At 36.5% G+C, this 10033-nt stretch overlaps 1 long non-coding RNA gene across 1 annotated transcript; it reads right to left on the bottom strand.

Moving 5' to 3' along the window:
- Window positions 1–279: 279 nt before the first annotated feature.
- Window positions 280–9020, bottom strand: LOC117296531. Its single transcript, XR_004519772.1, has 2 exons — window positions 8104–9020; window positions 280–4243 (listed from the first exon to the last, which is right to left on the bottom strand). It is a non-coding gene; the product is annotated as an uncharacterized LOC117296531 (long non-coding RNA).
- Between the last annotated feature and the right edge of the window lie 1013 nt (window positions 9021–10033).

Here is a 10033-nt window from a genome sequence, read left to right as displayed (position 1 = left end):
TGAATTCGAGACCTCAGCTGAGGTCCAAATTTTCACAGGTTTGGTATTTAATGAAATCGGCCTACCCTTAGTGAGAATACTGGTCTTTGACAATTACCAATAGTGCCGAGTTACGTGCCTTAAAGCAACTCTATGAAATTGGACCCTGGAGACCATTCATTGCCGTATTATTGCATTATTGCCGTAGTTGAATACAGGGAACCCGACAAAATGGCAGCGGTATGTAAGGATTCAATATACACCAATGAGTCAAAAAAATCACAACATTTCAGTCTGGACTCAAGCTTGTTTTACAGTTCTGCTTTCTCTTTTATTGTAATACAACAACACAATAAGAGAGATTTTACAACAATTACACAAGACGCAAAGGAAAAAATCCCTAGTAATAAAATCGCTGAATCTTTTTGCGAAATAAGACTCCTGTTAGTAAGCTTCTTTTTTTTAATTCACACAATGATCTGGGAAAACAAAAACCGAGTAATATTTCACATAGACACGAACACAACTTTATCTTAAGAATTCAATATATTATTATTTCGAGATCATGTAAATCTCTTATTACTAGCGCTACATATTTACAAGTTAATTCCATTTTCGAATCTTTCTGTTATTTTAGTCAACTTTAAAATTATGAGCTTGGCCTCCATTAGGTTAGACTGATTTGTGGCTGGTATTGTTGGCACTGAATGAGTAAATGAGATTCCGACTGAAAAAACATCTAGCTTTCGTTTGATACCTTCCTTATTAAGAGTTCGGGCTTGCACTCTTCAATAAGAAAAGGGTTGGGAAGATAGGGGTCCTAAAGCTATCCCCTTTTTGTTTACGTCCCAGAGCAACGTTTCTCTTCGAACAGAATTAGACACTCCCAGAATAAATATTGTAAATTATAATGTTTTGTCTAAATGATGAACGACCAGTGGACTTGTTCTCAGAGCCATCCCTTTATTTTAAATAAAGTAACAGTCTTCCACCGTTTTCTTGGTACCATTATTTTCTTGGTACTCTTAAACGGCAGAATTGAAAAGGTCAAATACTGAGATTCTAAAAGCTTTAACGTCAAATCTTTGTTGGAATTAACAGGTATACAAACACATTGCCAACTTCAGGAAAAAACGCAACACAAATATCTTCAAGTTTAAATATTTATACACTATACTGTTCTGAAGTATACAACTACAAATAAACACAAGCAGTATTTCAGATTGGCTTGGCTTCCCAATAACAACAAATATTTTGGTTTTTATTCTTCAAACGTATTTTTTTTCTCCTTTTTTTCTTCTTCGTTTTTTTCTGTCTTCAAAATATTGTTTATTGCAGCCAAATTCTTTCTCTCTTCTTCTTTCACTAAGGAACTATTGATCGTAAGCATAAAGTGATATTTCAGTTAAAGTCACGCACTTACTTAATTTGCTTTCAAACCAGCAACTCATTACACACCTATCAGAGAAATTTTGTTTTTCTATAATCAGTTTTATTTTTGTTCAACTGTACCAAACAACAGACATTTCTACCAGTCTCGGGAATCCATCTTGAAACTATAGGACACAAAATAAGGCATAATAATCAAGCAGAACGGCTCCACGTTATCTCTAATCATAAATAGTATTTTACTAATCACAATAAATAAAATGGGTTTTTTAATCAACCCACACAACTTTTCTTTATACAGCTGCTCTATCTCAGAACGTCTCAAAATATACCATTTTTCGAAAACTTTTCTTGTCTTCCTTACATCACACTGGGGAATACAAAAAAAATAATAAACAAACCAGTTTGGAAACTCACTAAATAAGAGTCACACAAAACTGCACTGGTGCTGCTTTTGATGGAAAGAAGAAGAAGAAAAACGAGTTCAAATCGATCTAGTTTCACAAACAAAAAGCGCAACATTGCATAAGTATAGGACAGTGTACTACTTAGTAGCATAATAGAGTGGAGTAAAACATACTTAATTTGTTTTCGATTTTCTAAACCAAGTTTTCATTCAAAGCTGTATTAGAAAAATTTGTTTTAACAACTCAACAGAACATAATTTTATTTTCTGCTTTTTCTGTTGAAATCATTTTCTTGATCTTTCTTTATACAATGTAACAACATTGGAACTTAAACTTTGGTGCCGTTGGCTTGACTGCTCTGGTTAGCTGGTCAGCTCGAAAAAGATAACATTACAAGACTGTCCAAGCAGACACAGTGCAGCCATTGGTAACTATAGAGGTAATCAATGTTGTAGCCACTTTTATAAATTAGAGGCTACATAGAATGATAGCTATAAGATGAAACTCAACAGAATCGTTCACAGCAAATGTGGCCACATAGTAGGCTTTTAGCACAAAGCTGGGCTCAAGTTTGGTAGGCAGATACAACAGCAAGGTTTGCAGCCAGACTTTGAACCACAATAAAAAATATCGAAAATTAGTTTGTAAATGTCTTGGACTTTACACTGTCTGGCTCCTTGCCATTATACCATTCTATTCAGTGTCCAGAATCATGCATGAGATGGGACATGATTTGAACACTATTCATTGCATCACAAATACATTACACTCAGTGACTTTCAGTCAGGAAAATACTACGGATGACACACACAGACATAAAATACGCTATCCTTAAGAAAACTCCAAAAACCTCTGTACATTCCTTATGACTTGTTTACATCTATAGGTGGGAAAAAAGTTACTGTACATTATATGACAATGACCTAACATCATCCGTTGGTCATTTTAAATAAATAAACATTTGCTCAAATCACCAGTGTGCATAGATTTCCAAAGCCCTTTAAATTAACTATTTGTCCCCCACAACTTTATGTTGATTTTAAAATGATTGATACGTAACCAAATATATTTTCAGATTTAAAAACTCAAAGTATCTGGAAAAGTTAGCGTCAATAGCTGTTAAGTTTCTGTGTTGTTTTTCATTCTCAAAAGGTACTGTGCCAACTGTTTACTTTATCATACACATGAAAATATGAGTTACAGAAATCTGCATGCATGTATTGCATGCACAGATGCCAATTTCATAGTTGACAAAAACACTTGGCACTTTTCAAATGTTACCAAGAGAGTAGTATATGCAGAACCAACAGTTTAAACTCTTTACAATTGCGATTTTTGGTCATGGTGAGTTCACTACCAAACTCTTGATTTCTCATCAATAATGTTTAAAACTTCTAGCAGGAAAAAATGCTTGCTTCTTTCAAACTAGAAACCTACTCAAGCTTGTTTTATGTCACATTTATGTGCAATAAATTAACACTGATCTAATGTTCACATTCTGACAGTAAAAGATTGCTGGCATAGGGACCTTTTTCATGTTGCTGCCTGGGAAATGGACTGGTCCCTTTTAAATAATATGCTATCAATGAGATGACTTCACACAGGGAACCAACAAAGATAACCCCCCAGCATGATAAAAGTCTATAGCCAATTGATTCCTTCACTAGAAATGCTAGACACAGTTGTTTTTACGTAAAATATCACTTTGTACATGTATATGTATCTTTGAATTATCTGTGTAGAAATATTGGTCATAAAAGTCGGTGGCAAAGGTGGGCAATATGACATGTATGCAAGATTGAAATCTACTTGGGTTTGGTCACTTCTACTTACATCCGGCCATTCTTTAAAAACAAAAATCTTTTTATATATTCTAAATCTGTTATTTTGAATATAAACTTTGACTTTTCTTAAAGTGTGCAACATTGTTTTTATATTGGTAAAGTAATGTGTTAAGCAGGAATCCTTGCTTTAAAAAGCAGTTCTGATCAAATCAGAACCATTGTAACGGTGACAAAAAGTGTTTTGTAAACCAAAAGTGCAATACAAAATTAAAATAAACGAACCTACTTTTCTTTGGTTCGAGATTGGAAACAAATGAGAGAATTGACCATCAAACCCAAGATAGATAAACTATAAAGACTTCTCTCTCTATGCATCACATCAACATCTTATTATTATTTTTTTTTTAATGTTATCATCTTTAAGTTTGCCGCATCTTCCTGATCAGCGAACGGCCAGCATCTGTTCCAGCAGATCCTCCATGGACACGGCCCCGATGAGGTCACGGAAGAAGAGCTGCGTGATGACACGGGAACGGATGTTGCGCAAAGGGGGAAGACTGAGGAGCACGCGGGCAAAGCGCAGAGGGTCCTGGGGGTGCATGGATGCCACGTACTCGCTCAATCGCAGCTGGGCTTCACTTTGTAGAGTCTCAACCATTGCTGGGTCTACTAAGCCTGGAATATCTGTACAGAGGAAGACACAAAGAAAAACGACAACATTACTGGGTGTGTAGTGCATACATTTTCTTTTGAGTTAAACAAAAAATATGTGATCATCATATGAAGAAAAAGTTTTAAAAAACTCCAAGTGACTTGAATGTTTTTGCCATTTTACGGTGATGTAATGCAGTGACAGGTTTATAAACCAATGAAACAGAAACTGTTTGTGTTATTTTGGCCTTTTAAAACACAACAAAATCTGCAAGAATAACCTTGTGAGATATTGATTGCTTTGGTAAGAGTCGACTTTGTGGCTTCAGTTCCTCATACAGACTGGATTATTGCTTTGAGATAATCTTGCAATTTGCGGAGCTGAAAAGGGACGGGGGGGGGGGGGGGGGGGGGGTTGAGGTATTATAACCTTCTTTTCATTACTCTCAGTCAGGCTTGCTGAGAGCCTAAACAATACAGATACACAAACAAGCTTCAAATGTTACTACCAGCATTGTGTGCAAAGTTCAATACTAAGGTTATCTATTTAAAGAATTCATGGTCATAGTACTTTTACAAAGGAACAAAGAGGCAATGGTTCCTATCAACAGGCAGAATTGTACAAAAGCAGTTAACAATTCTACCAACTCTGGCTATGTAAATGTCATCCAAGCGGTAAACTGCATAAACCATACAATAAGTCAGTAATGCATGAAGTAATTCAGGTAAATAATGATATTAAACATGACATTCTCATTTGTTAGGCCTTACTTGAATCAAATATTCAACTAAATTTTTATTCTTTACAAAAAACACCCTTTTTTTTTTTTAGAAATCCCTTAACTTTACACAACTGTTTCACAAATTTGCTATTTACAGTCCATTCCACAGGAGAAAATATGAGAGGGAAGTCTAAAATTGACCATTATATTTAATTGTTTAATAAGAATAGACATTTGCCTGTCAATCATGATACATATGGACCTAACAATGAAGGCGACAATATTGATATAACATTTCCTCATGTCACACATGTCGTTATTCTATGCTTCCATACTCTGTTTACCTAACCCTCATCAATCCAAACCTAAAATAAAAAGTGCTGAGCCATTCTACTTGGGGGTTGGGGGTTGCAATATTTGCTGGAGTTAATTGAAGCATGGTTGACGCAGACCCTAATTAATTGTCGGGTGATTTGAATGCGACAATGATGTCCGAGTGCACTATAACTGTTTGCAGTGTTCGGTTATGTCACATCCAAATTAAGCGCTTTGTGGTTTGAATATTAATTTAAGGCTCTTTAAGACTGTGTGGGCTTGGGATGAATGCTGTGATGCGTAGTTGACGCATGTCAAATTCTGTCAGATAAAAACACTGAAAATTATTGAAATGTTACGCCTTTAAAATAATGTCAGGTTTGTCTAGTGGGAGTTAGATGAATATGATTTATTGAGATATTGTTTATCTACTCTCATCTCTTCCTATTTAGGAGGACAGTGATGACAAAACACAATGACAAAACATGCTCCAAGGAGAGGACAATTTGCAGCTGATTTCAGTCTTTGATAACTTCAGCCCCACTGTTTTTGTCTTATTACGAAGTGACCATGAAAGTGCGCCACTACTTTAAAAGATGAAGCACCACACTTACTCATGCTTGCATGAAACAGAACAAACATGTGTATCCTACAAAAATATACATCCCACATGGAAAAGAAGCTTAAATCTCTCACAAGAAAAAAAAATATGACTGCTTGAGGGTTGATAATTGTAAATCAATGCTACAGATGTGCATTATGGCGTGTGATTGGTCAACAGATGCACGGGAAGTCCACCAATCAAAACCCTGCATGCAAGGACAACTGCGTTCTGATAAACATTGTGACAGCCAAAGAGAATGGAGACAGACATAGATCTAAATATATGTAATATATATAATATAAAGCCTGTCACCCAAGGACATTTTGTTTGCTCAAGGACGTGCTGCTACGCAAGGTCATTATTACCGGTGGGAAGAGCTAGAGTTAACAACAGGGCCAGATGTTTATTATAGAAAGAAAAAAAATAACGCTGTCTGATTTTTCCCCATCGAGGCCAACCGAGCTAGCTATTACATGCAAGGTCAGGCAATGTTCTCCACCCTGCCTATGCTGGGGACAAAAAATAATAAAACTTGTTTTCGTTCTTTGTTTGCTGTCATTTCTGTAATTGCACTACCAAGGTTAACAAAATGTTTTTAGAAATGTATAATAATGGTGGTATGAGAAATATAATTTAAGCTCTGAAGGCAATGACATCCCTCCATTTACAAAATGATAATAAGATTTATTTTATGAAATTAAATTTGACTGAATCTAGTCCAAGGTAAAACAAAAAAAAGGGGAAAAACTTTCTGATGTAATGCAAGTAGGCCTAATGCAAATTCAGTCTTGCAGTTATCTATCAGATTTTTATTTTGCTCTTAACAATGCTAAAAGCTGTTTTGTGTTTGTGTTCTTTGCATCCAGCTATGGTTGACAACTTGTAGGCCTGTACAACTTTGCCTTTCTTTTTACAAAATTTCAATGAAAAACATCCAAGCATCATTGTCGCTCATTGAAAATGTATCCTGCCTTAGATCATGGAGGTAGAGTTAATCTCAATTCAAATTTCTTTATCACTGTTAAAATGAACAAACCATCAGTGATTGTATTTCGCTTTTATAAAATACGTCTCTAACTCAGTACGCATCTTGATTCAAAGAGACTACGCAAACCAAAACCAGGACAGTCAATGCTGTACCGTATCTTGATTCAAGAATGCCGACATTACCAATGCTGTGCTCACACATCTACCAGTATACATTTGTCTAACTTTGAACACTGAAAACTTTGATCTTTAATGCACCACTAGTTTGTCTGAATAGCATCATAGTTAATAACTAGGGCATATCAGACATGTGGGTCAAGTAAAGTATGGCCTTCATGCAGGCAACCAAGAATCAGAAGAATACGACAACAAAAAATATGGGGGAAAAACCACAAAATTCCCCGGACCAGACAACCCCAGCAACGAGTATTGTTACAGAGTGACGCGACAGCCTGTGACACCAGTGATGGATCATGGCGTACAATGAGACAGAAATAAACAAATTATGAGTAATGATGTTTTAGAGTCTGTTGTGGAAACCTGAACCCGGGGAATGTGTAGGCCTACACACCCGAATGAACTAGATGTAAATTCAGCACAGTAAAGAACTTTCATTCAGACATCAATAGTACATACAAATGCATTCAGACCTCTATGTTTTTGTATTTCAAACCAGCTTCCAAACATCAGTCTACAATATTTTTTGTTTCTTTTTTTCTCTGAAAGCCAAGACTGGTTGGCATGCCAGGTGTCTTACATTGTATGATGCTCAGAAAATGTTATTACCCTAGCATTATACCTCTTACTCTACCCTGTGTACTTTTTCTACAGCCTTACTTTTCAATTTACAAATTATGAAAAAACTGTCTTTTCCCTGGACAGAATGAACACTTCTGGGATCACAATTCCAATTTGTCTTGACTCAAAACCTTTGGACTCAAAAGTTAAACTCCAAACTGGAGTCTAATTTTTGTACTGTTTTTGTATGTATCACATTGAGACATTGTTCATCTTCATTAAATAAATGGAGTTTGATTGAGATGGTATGATCTTTAAGTAATAATATTCTTGACTTCATAAGTGTTGTAAGAGCTGATAAAATGAATCCGCTATTAAAGTACAAAGCATGCTGTGGGGGCAAATATCAATGTTACATTACTTACCATCCATCACTATGACTTAAAAGTGGCACAACAAACATTACAAACCCATAAACTTATCTAAACAGTTTATCATACTTCCACAAATAATGAAGGAATACATACTCATAGCATTGACTGGTGATTATCACAAAGACTCTGTCTCTTCTAGTTACGATTGCACAGCTTGCTTCTTTGACTCCTCCAAGAGGATTTTAAGTTTGCTCTCACGTGGGCTTGGCAAACTGCTATGACAATGGGGGCTCGAGCATGAGCAAGGTACCCCACTGTAGTAGTTGTCCGTCAGCAACCGGTACAAGATGGAGCTTTTAGAGTCTATCTGGGGGCAGGGGCAATTGGAATCAACATGGTGCATGCTCCGCTGGGCAGCAGCTCTCGCCATCATCTTTGCTTTGCTCTTGGACGGTTGGACAAGGTTCAGGGGTTGACCAGACTCAATGTATGCTTCAGACATGATGTACATTGCAGATGAACAACGGCTCTCACCGAAAGAACAGACTTTGAAGTAAACAGTCTTGTCAGCCTCTTGAAAATGTTACCCCAATAAAACACTACCAGCAAGCTCCTTTGATCTGATGAACAATCTGCTTTTCAAAATCTAGAAGAAGTTGAAACTGATATCTTTGAGGATGTTGATCTTGAGTTGAAAGTTACTGGTATGTGTATTTCCTGTCTGGAGTGAGGCACAGTTGTTACAGCATGACAAACCAGAGCATATTATAAATTGTCATTCCCTATGAAACACAGCCCCCTCAACAAAGGCAAACAAAAGTTCACTTCAGCACCCAGTGTTTTCTTGTGATATCCTGAAGTGCTCGGCTTCTTTGCTGACAAAGAACACGTGAGAAGCAAAAACTACAGTACAGCAATCAGTAGAAGACCCACGTGTGTTCTTTGCTCTCTGCCCACAAAAGGTGTCCAACTGAACAAGTCTGTCCGATTATATTAGTAGAAGAGAAATGATCAGGCAAGTTTAACTGGTGGTCTAGCGTGTGCATACAGCATGTATGGTGCAATACCTATAGAGAGAGCCAGGTAATCAGAGAAGGATGTATCACTGTTGTCCAATGAAAGGCCTTGTTGTAGCCAGGGACAAATCTCTCATATTCATGCATGGCTGACCTTTTGTGCTCAGGCCTCATAGCCTTGATGAATAATTCATCTATTCAAACGAGTATATATCACTGTTGTCCAATTGGAAGCCACAATGGTTTCCTCCTTCATATTCATGATTTGTTGTTAATGTTGCCAAAACATAACCTTGATGAATAATTCATGATTTCCAAGCAGTACAAACTAGATGTCCTTGTATTATAAAATTGGTCACATGGTGGGCAGTCATGTCATAATAATCACTGGAGCCAGCTTGATTGAGTAATCGAATCTAAGTTTAACTTAGAGTGCTTATTTATACATGAAGAGGAACAGGCAATGCCAGCATTTTGTTTAAGGACACCACCATTAAATCAATGTATCAAGAAATTGGCCCTGAAACTGAAAGTAGACACTGCCTATCCAGCACTTGTCATTCAATGGAACATTAAGATGGACAGTAAGTCATCTCTGAGGTATTTGATTGGCCAGGACTACAGAGTAGGAGGAGTTACAGAGAATGAATGAGTAACTGTTGCCCAATCAAGTAGTTGACAGCTATACAGGGGATGAATGTATGAATAAATACAACTACCTTCCTCTCTTGAATGGGTTGTACAGTATCAGACTGTAGTTGTTGATCAATGACCAAGGCTTACTTGACAGTCATGTTATTGGTTCAAAACAAGAATAACCAATGGCCACTACAATAGTCACAAACAAACATTATGTAAGACTACCTAGGAGGGATATGATGCAACAAGGCATATTGCAATGATTAGTTTGTATGATTCCATATCTATCAAAACATACATGTATCTTAAAGCATGAAACTCAAACCTATGTTTTATTCAATCATTATAAACAGTTGATCAAAATACTGATCAAAATATAGGATTAACAATTTACATCCCTACCGATCGATTGTGTAGTTTTCTTTAAT

The sequence above is a fragment of the Asterias rubens genome, chromosome 11, assembly GCF_902459465.1.
Source record: "Asterias rubens chromosome 11, eAstRub1.3, whole genome shotgun sequence".
NCBI lineage: Eukaryota > Metazoa > Echinodermata > Asteroidea > Forcipulatida > Asteriidae > Asterias > Asterias rubens.
The sequence above is the reverse complement of the archived record's forward strand: the minus strand, read 5'-3'. Positions and strand labels throughout refer to the sequence as shown.